Raw genomic sequence first — 8951 nt, 5'->3', positions numbered from 1 at the left:
CGGAGAGGAAGTAATATCCGAAACTATAAGTTGTGCGAATGGTGCGTGTTGGTTCTACGGCAAACGTCGCGGAGAGAGAAAAGAAATAAGACTAAAAGCGCACACGAGAAACTGAGGACGATGTCGATTCGTCTCTGACTTTCTTGAATGTGTGAGCGTATTGGCTGCGGCCTTACTGATGGAAGCGTCCCCGATACCGGCTGTAGTTATTTACAAAACGAATGTTGTACAGTTGCCGTATCTTTCACAGCGACACTGTTAGACTGTCAAGCAGTTCACGACATAATAACTCTGCCGTGGTATATGTCAGCCACACACTTCGCTGCACTGTAGCAGATTTATCCACCAAACCCCCTGTAACAGAATCCGTTGGAAGAGACGATAAGAATCGTGAAATTTAAATCAATAAAATGTTTGCAGTCCTATTGGATATTGTACATCATCCATACCATTTAACTGTTTCCCGCTGTTCAGTGACCATAATAATCCTAGTAGTTTTAGGTGTAATAATTGTAGAAATATTAGTATTGATGTTAGTAGTAGAAGTAATTTTCAGCAGTCTTTCTTGCTGAAGAAGAATCTAGTTGGTGATGTTAATATTAAAGATTTTGTAAATAATTGTCATAGTTACACTGTTTGCTATTTTAGCAGTAATATAGACTGTTGTAACACTAGTAATAGCACTAGGACTTATAACTGTACTATTATTCAAGATAAATTGAAATAACGAGAATTTGTGTCTTTTTGTGCCACAGTAAACGAAGACCTGACTGAGGATAGACATAGATGCCATAGGAAAACCATAGGTAGCCATCTAAATGTTAGAGTGACAGTAATAGGAAAAATAAAAATAAGGAAAAATAACGTTACAGGCAATGTAAACTTAACATGTTTATAACAGAAAAAAGAGTAAAGAAAGATAAGCAGGTAATCATGAAAATGGATACACAATCCATGTAAATCTGTATTTATCAGTCCATTGTTGTAATCGAGAAAGTGGATTATAATAAATGTATAAATAAATGAAGATCACTGATGACGTTATTAGGATCAAATATTGGCTGTTTTTGGTTCTGCCCACATGGTTTACAAGTGTATATTTCTACACTGCATTTGCTATTTAGGCAGCTTAATAACTGATAGCGGTCGAAGTAGTTGAAATAATATGCAGACTTGCAATAGCAAGGAAATAGTTTCAGATAAATAAATATTTCTTAATATCATATATAAATTCACGTATTAGGAAGTATATCTTAAATGCATTTGTCTGGAGCACAGCTGTGTACGGAAGTGAAACGTCGACAGATAATAAGCTCAGACATGAAGGGAATAGGAGCTTTCCAGATGTGGTACTGGATAAGAATGCTGAAGATTAGATACATAAATCGAATAACGGAAGAGGAACAGAACTGGAGAGAAAAAATTATTGACCTACAGAAGGATTCAGTTCACAGGACTGAACTACAGGCATCGAAAAATAGTGAATTTGGTAATGAAGGGAAGTGATAGTGGTTGAGAATTATGGGAGACCTAAACTTGGTTAAACTAATCTCATTCGCATGATCTCAAGACGAGGTATACGATGGAGTCAGGAGAGCTGCTCTAAATGTAGCCAGATTTTCATGAGGGCAGCATTACCGACCACGTTAAGATTAAAATGTGAGGTACCTGCGTATCTCCGATAACATTTGTTGGCCACGTCGATCGCTTACGATTCTAACTGAGCGGCTCGATGGCTCTGAGCAGCAATCACCACAAACACTGGTGCAATACTCTACAATCTAGAAGAAGGTTCTCAGAAGATGCCCTTGACTTTCCCGGAGTACTTCCCGAAAAACAAGGTCTGACCTTCGCATTCCATATTACTAATTTCGCGTGTAGTCTCATTTCGTATCGCTTAGCATCACAATCCTAAGTATTGACTAATGTAACGAGCTTCTAAGTTTATCATTGGTGTTGCAATTACTACGAATTTCTTTCTCTTGTTTATTGACATTGTTTTGCAGTGGCAGTCATTTGTATTTAGGAAGGCTTGCCTTTTTTTTTCTTTCCTCTTTTCTCTCAAGTAAAAGGCTGCTGGACCTGATGGGATACCAGTTCGATTTTACACAGAGTACGCGAAGGAACTTGTCCCCCTTTTTGCAGCGGTGTATCGTAGGTCTCTAGAAGAGCGTAGCGTTCCAAATGATTGGAAAAGGGCACAGGTCATCCCCTTTTTCAAGAAGGGACGTCGAACAGATGTGCAGAACTATAGACCTATATCTCTAACGTCGATCAGTTGTAGAATTTTGTAACACGTATTATGTTACGTATGGTAAAATCAGCGTGAACTGATCAGTACTTCTGAAAGGGTTGACGACTCATTTGAAAGTCCTCATCTCATTCTTACCGGCTGTCTGTGTCATTTTTCGTAAAACTAATAAACTTAAAAGATATTTGGTATGAAATATGGTCACATCAAAAATAAGTCCTGCCAGCTGAACCTTTATGCTTGTTAGACTCGAGGATATGGCTCTGTATTTTTTTGCCCCAATTTTCTTGAACAAGATAACACGCTTCATTATTATACTTTGTTGGAAGTCCCGAAATGCTTTCAGTCTCAAATACTGGATGAATATAGTCTGGGTATTTTCCGCACCATGAATTACACTACCTCACGGCATATACAGTTTCTGGCTTTGTGAAAAGCGTGACGCAGTATTACAGCTGTTAATAAGCTAGCATTTAACAATGTTAAATTCTGCCAATAATTATATGAAATACTGAAAATTACATTTTCATTGGCCATGGAAGCTGTTAAATAGGCGACATACAAGATGTACTACGAACCGTGAACCGGGTTTGCCCTTTAGTAACATAAATTTTTCGAGCCAATAATTTGAGAAGATAGTCCATATTAATGTAATGACACGCAATACTATTTTCAACGGCTCACTAGTTGTAAATAAATCATCAAAGACGAGTGACATCCATAATATCCATAGGGTAACGTACTGTAATGGGATCTCTCATACCTATGACGGCAAACAATCGCGAAAGCTCATTACTCTAAAGACGATAGGTCTACTAGTAGCTGTGTGGCGAAGTAATAGGGGGAAATGTGCTCTTCAGTTGCTTGTATTACATACGAGTTTCACCAGGAAAGCAGATTCCGCCACTTAGAGCGAGGCGTTCCTTCGCCTCGCCGTCGGCGTATTGACACATCACAAGTGTCTGGAGCAGGCGGCTTCAGCGAGTGTAACGTGAGAGCGCTATCGTGCTCACACTCTCCGCTGCCTGGCTTCTTCTACAAGAATTTCTAACACTCCACTCTATACTTAACATCTGTAGCTGAGTATACCAGCATAAAAGCGCCCACTTACTGTGAATCAATGTAGCCTGGCACGTGCACATGTGATTGACTGGCTGGTGAAATTTAACGGAATATTAATGCCACGCTTTTTACTATCAGTTACTGCACACTACGTTTTATGCAATGCTGAAGTAGCACTAAGTGATACTGATGCTGACGTTTTCCCAGATGTCAGAAAGATGACAACAGATCACATCTGCTTGAAAAAAAATTAAGAAGTGTGGGTCTCCTTTAAAAAACTGTCTAGCAAACATTAGAACCGCAACAAGTATCGTTTGTGCTACAGCTATTAAATTACGAATCTCGATATTTGGAAGAATCTGGGACATACCTGTAACTGCTTAAATTTTAAATTTAACAGAAGAAATAAATCCTTAGAAATGAAGGTAAGTTTTGTTACGGATCCGTTGAAGAACCTTCATCGCACACAGCAGTCAGAATACATAGATGTCGATTCTTATAGAATGGAATTGCTTAAAGACTACCTTTGTATCGATGAACAGCTAAGATGAACACCTTCTGTATCGTTGCCGGTCGCGGTGGTCTAGCGGTTCAGGCGCTCAGTCCGGAATCGCGCGACTGCTACGGTCGCAGGTTCGAATCCTGCCTCGGGCATGGATGTGTGTGATGTCCTTAGGTTGGTTAGGTTTAAGTAGTTCTAAGTTTCTAGGGGACTGATGACCACAGATGTTAAGTCCCATAGTGCTCAGAACCAACCTTCTGTATCGTTCATCTAACAAACAGATGACCTAGGCTATGTCAGTACTTGTTAAAACTGTGACTAACTTGTAATTTCCTAAGTTTGATTACGTTGACTTTTCGAGGTAATTATTCGCTCTTCTGTACTTTACGTTCATTGTAAATGTAGTTATTTTGTTGCAATATGGGGCTATAGAGAAACGTTCGCAGTGAAACTAACGGGTCGCAGTTTTACTTCCCGTAAGCAAACTGTGACAGTAATGAGATTTCCTTAGGTGTGTCGCTCTCGCTTACTTGTTATAACGAGCATGACTGTTCATGTAGTGTCAGGTATATTGATCAGACTTTATACCTCTTAAAAAAAACAACACATAATCCTACTCGATATGTCTATTCAGCATATCACAAGTCTAGCTGTTTATTAACCATCTTTATCTCGACGTTTATCCTGAAGAATTTTGCACTAAAGGTTACTACTAAAAGGAAACACGAAAGCGTATAATCTGACACACCGACGCGTTACACAGAATGTCCTGGAATAGAATGTCTGTGACAGTGCTATCAAGGATAAGACGTAATGCGAATATGAAACAATAGACTTTTGTAGAGCCCCGCTTAAAACTAACTAGTTATAGCTGACACTGAAAAACAGCCAAAAAATAAATACCCACAAAAAAGCCATGCTATTGAATGAAACTACTTTGTGCAGTTTATGTTTAGCAGTATATGTATATGTCCCACGGAAAAGCCACACATCCCATGAATAATGAAGGAGACGTTTTATGTGCTACAACGATATATATGTATATTAAAATTAATATCTACGATATACGGGTGTAAAATGATACATTAATACGTGGAATCATTGATATGACATGCATCACATTTAGTTTGTGTGTCTGATGATCATACATCCATGGACAAATTTTCTGCTGTTACCACCTCGGTATCGTGCATACTCTCCCCTCGCTACAGTGCAACTCTGTAATCGTGCATAGACACCATAACAGACGTTTCGGATGGTATTTAGGAAGCTAGTTTTCCACAATACTGAAAACGTAAGTGTCGTCCAAGTTCGTCACTGGATGGTCCTGGAAATGCAGAGAGGGGCCAAATTCGACTCTTGACATCACATACACATTTAATATGTGATGATTCTGATTATCGTTCTGGTCACAACGATTAAGGAACACTTTCAAAACCCTGTTGGTGCTCCAGTCGTCGTGCTACACTCTCTTCAAAATGGAGAACATCTGGTAGTCATTGGAAACGACAATGATAGAGGCTGCTCGTTCTCAGCTTGAGCCGTGAAACAAATATGAGAACACAGAGCTGCTTCTTCTGAAGGAGTAAGCGGACACCAACTCAACAACTGGAAAAATGTCTAGGAAAGGTCCACCTATATCCCTATTCCAATTCCGAAATTTGCCCTTCAGGTGGAACAGCACACACATTCGTTTGGACAGACGAGTTATCTGCGCTTTGGAGAACGACAAATACGTACGAGAGTTGTCACTCTCATTTTATTTCTGTTACAGTCGGCTCACTGCAACTCGAGAAGGGTACATTCGAGTAAGAAGCGTCGGCGCTGGCTACGTACCAAAAGCCGACAAGATCACCAAAGAATCATCTACATCATAGTTTTGAAATGAACGGATTGCATATGCTGAACTGAGTTTCATACATAGCATAAATATTATCGTCAGCTCGAAAATATCTTCTGAACAACAGTTCTTACAATTGAAGCTCGGTAAAATTTGTTTTCTTTAAACAGTTTTAAGTCACCCTTTCGCCAATCGGAGTATTTACGATTTTGCTTTACCTTTATTTAAACATTTTATAATTAAATCTAATATGACTTTTTAACTTAAAATTTATACAGTTCTACTTGTGGATTACCGATTCGTTGCTGGGAGGGGTCACTAGAAAGTCGCCTGCTTGCTCATAGTTGCAGAGTTTAGTTACTAGTGGTAAGGATAGTCTTCGGAAAGTTGCATAGTTCGTGTGCTGAGCGGGTAAAAGCTGGGCAGTTCGTCTGAGCCGATTAAAGTGGCAGTCGAGCGCTGGCCAGACGTAAAGCACTTCATCACCTGTAGATCGCGGGTTCACGATGCGTGAGGCACCATCTCCGAACTCGTTGTCCCTAGGGTATCGCGCACCACTGTTCGAGAGTGGGGGAAAAACGCTTCTTCCAAAGTCAACATTTCACTTTTCGTACTTTCTTTGGTTGCGCTATGAAATTAAATATACATATCACAAAAATGTAATCACCAATGGCATTAGTTAAAGGAAACGTATAGAATAAGCATGATACGTTATCTATGTGCTTACAGTGATCTTTCTTCGGCTGAAAGAGAAACTGTATCGGAGCGAGGGAAGAAGAATGCTCACCGTTGGATGGATTGGTATTACGTAAGAGAGAAATGCAATACCCATTTTCAATTTAGAATAATATTTAAACAAATCAAACCTATTATTCATAGAAAGAAATTGAACATATTTTAACGCGAACTGTTCAATGTTGACAATAACCAAGAAAGTTAGCATTAGACCTAGAAATCTTTTCGGTAAGTCATTAGTTATAGCACAATTGGTCCTGTTTACAAGTTCACCTTCAATTTGCAACGCACATAATGCACTAAGTCTTCCGTACAAAGCAGCAGTCCAGAGAAAAAAATTTACAACTAATTCTTTGTAAAGAGAAAACGACTTGCCTATTGAAAAATTAGATATTGTTGCTGACAGGTGCAATGTGAGTGCTGTCGTGATGTTTGGCTATTTTTCCAACAGGAACCAAAAAGCTTCAGTGGGGCTATTTTTCACCTTTGTAAGCTTATACAGGGAACTTCATTTTATTGTTAACCAGAGAGTACGTTTCCATCCCTTTCTCTAATTTTGAATGATCGAGTCTACCGAAAAGCCGATCGAGATCTCAGTGCGTCCTCCTTCCTCTCGGCTCCCCATCCCGGGCGTACCTCTCCTATGCATAAATCTGGGCCTGCGTAACAGGTTAGCAAAGCTACTGTTCTATACATGTAGCCCTGCTCACCCCAATTTGCAGTCAAGACGGATAGGCATTGGGGCAGGAACACCAATATACAACACTGTGAATACTGTCGTCTGGACTGATGAGTCGCGATACACGACGGCGGAGATCGTCTATATTTAAAATATACGGGGGCGCATCCCACTTGCTTTCAGTGCCCTGTTCAGGCCAGTGGCGAAGTTATTCTCGTGTGTGGGATATCGATAGTTGCGTTTCTGTAGCTGAGTGGTCAGCGCATCTGACTACCATGTGGAAGATCTGGGCACTCCGTGTATTGCCAGGGAGTTTTTCCTTGTGCGAGGACTGGAAGGGGTGCACTAAGCCTCGTGATGTCACTTGCAAAGCTGTCTGAATAAGTACTGGAGGTTGCAAGGTGTGGAAAGCCGACAACACTCAAAAGAAGGGTGTGTTGACGGTGCCCTTCCATACCGAAACCGAATGGCGCGTTATAGCAGAGGATGACACGGCAGCCGGTCGGCACCATGCGGTCTTCTGTATTTGATTGATGAGTTAGGTGATACTTAAGGCAGACTGAGCTCTAGTGGCCTCCACGTCCAAACATGCGATCCTACCTGACCAATCTCCGACAGTTGAACGGTCATGGCTCATGCTTCCTCCTCGGCACTTCCAGTGTTTCGTGGTCCGCCCCCGATAGCTGAGTGGTCAGCGCGACTGAATGTCAATCGTAATGGCCCGGGTTTGATTTCCGGCTGGATCGGAGATTTTCTCCGCTGAGGGACTGGGTGTTGTGTTGTCCTAATCATCATCGTTTCATTCCCATCGACGCGCAAGTCGCCGAAGTGGCGTCAAATCGAAAGACTTGCACCCGGCGTACGGTCTACATGACTGGAGGCCCTAGTCACACGACATTTTTTTAGTGTTTAGTGGAGCCCGTGCCGCGAATTATCGCCACCATTATCAACGCAAATGGGAGTGTTGCGTAAGTGGCCCTAATTTGAGATTAACATTGCAAAAAAATAATGGAGATGAAATGAATTGCTAGGTGCTATGCCTTAGTTTTAAACATTTTCTTTTTCGGAAGAAGTAACACTCGGCTGTTCTACATCCCTTAAACAGACACTACCAAGAGCTTCAGTACAGAACTGTTGCTTTAGAAAGTGAAAAGAATTAAAATGAAGGTACTCTCGTGAAAATCTTCGCACTGTTAGTACGTATGGTTTCCAATAGATAATTCATACAACAAACTGAAAGATCGGTACTATATGGTGTAATTAGTAGATTAGCGGTGAACATCTTCAGCACGCCATATCATCCTTGTATTTAGGCGTGATACTAAGAAGTGATACGCAATTAATACCTAAAATAGTATTAGGAAAGGTGAATGGAAGGCTTAATTTGTTGGAAGATTTCTGGGAAAGTGTGGTGCATCCGTAAAGGAAATCGCATATAAGACACTGGTGCAACCATTTCTGGAGTGTTCTTCAAATGGTTCAAATGGCTCTGAGCACTATGGGACTTGACTGCTGAGGTCATCAGTCCCCTAGAACTTAGAACTACTTAAACCTAACTAACCTAAGGACATCACACACATCCATGCCCGAGGCAGGATTCGAACCTGCGACCACAGCGGTCGCGCGGTTCCAGTCTGTAGCGCCTAGAACCGCTCGGCCACTCGGGCCGGCGAGTGTTCTTCCACTATTTGAAATCCTTATGAAACATAACAGGCATCGAACTACAGTAGCGTGCAAAACATAAGGGTGAAAATAGCTTTCGGATGATGTGTCATTATCAAGTAACAATTTTATGAGACTTGCACCATACATCAAAAGAACTGCAACAGTATATAGTAGTGTAGAAGGTAAGAAAGAAATACGTTATGAGGCGGACAGATAT

General features: G+C 40.9%; 1 non-coding gene across 1 annotated transcript; it reads right to left on the bottom strand.

Annotated features, from left to right (window-relative positions):
• Positions 1–8652: 8652 nt before the first annotated feature.
• Positions 8653–8736, bottom strand: Trnas-gga (transfer RNA serine (anticodon GGA)). The gene is given in 2 exon segments: positions 8653–8687; positions 8697–8736. It is a non-coding gene; the product is annotated as a tRNA-Ser (tRNA).
• Positions 8737–8951: the final 215 nt, after the last annotated feature.

The sequence above is a fragment of the Schistocerca cancellata genome, chromosome 4 (assembly GCF_023864275.1).
Source record: "Schistocerca cancellata isolate TAMUIC-IGC-003103 chromosome 4, iqSchCanc2.1, whole genome shotgun sequence".
Lineage (NCBI taxonomy): Eukaryota > Metazoa > Arthropoda > Insecta > Orthoptera > Acrididae > Schistocerca > Schistocerca cancellata.
The sequence above is the reverse complement of the archived record's forward strand: the minus strand, read 5'-3'. Positions and strand labels throughout refer to the sequence as shown.